This window comes from Nanorana parkeri, unplaced genomic scaffold (assembly GCF_000935625.1).
Source record: "Nanorana parkeri isolate BGI_ZX_2015 unplaced genomic scaffold, ASM93562v1 scaffold81, whole genome shotgun sequence".
NCBI classification, from domain to species: Eukaryota; Metazoa; Chordata; class Amphibia; order Anura; family Dicroglossidae; genus Nanorana; species Nanorana parkeri.
Genome location: NW_017306349.1, coordinates 217,444 through 217,753, shown reverse-complemented (window position 1 = coordinate 217,753; position 310 = coordinate 217,444). Strand labels below are relative to the sequence as shown.

The window sequence follows — 310 nt, the reverse complement described above, 5'->3', positions numbered from 1 at the left end:
CAGAAGAAAACTGGGAAGGCTGATACCATTGTTTGTGATATTGGTTCAGCTCACAGGAAGTGACGAGGACACCAGATTTCTGGTAAGATACAACAGGTACTTTGTGTACTTGCTGAAAATGTCCTTAGCCTGAAAAAAAACCAAAACAAATGCAGCCACCACATCTAAGGACCGGCGAGCTGCAATATAGGACACGTGTTTATGGGTTTAGATATCTTTTATGAAATACCCCGCTTAGCTTTTAATTTTCTTTTCACATTTAATTTTTTTTCTATTATTAGTACTAATATTATTGATCACAATAATAATA

General features: G+C 35.5%; 1 protein-coding gene across 1 annotated transcript in view; it reads left to right on the top strand.

The window, feature by feature from the left end:
• LOC108805029 (Krueppel-like factor 8) overlaps positions 1-310 on the top strand; it is a 12,100-nt gene that overhangs the window by 5,917 nt on the left and 5,873 nt on the right. The gene's annotated exons all lie outside the window — the stretch shown is intronic.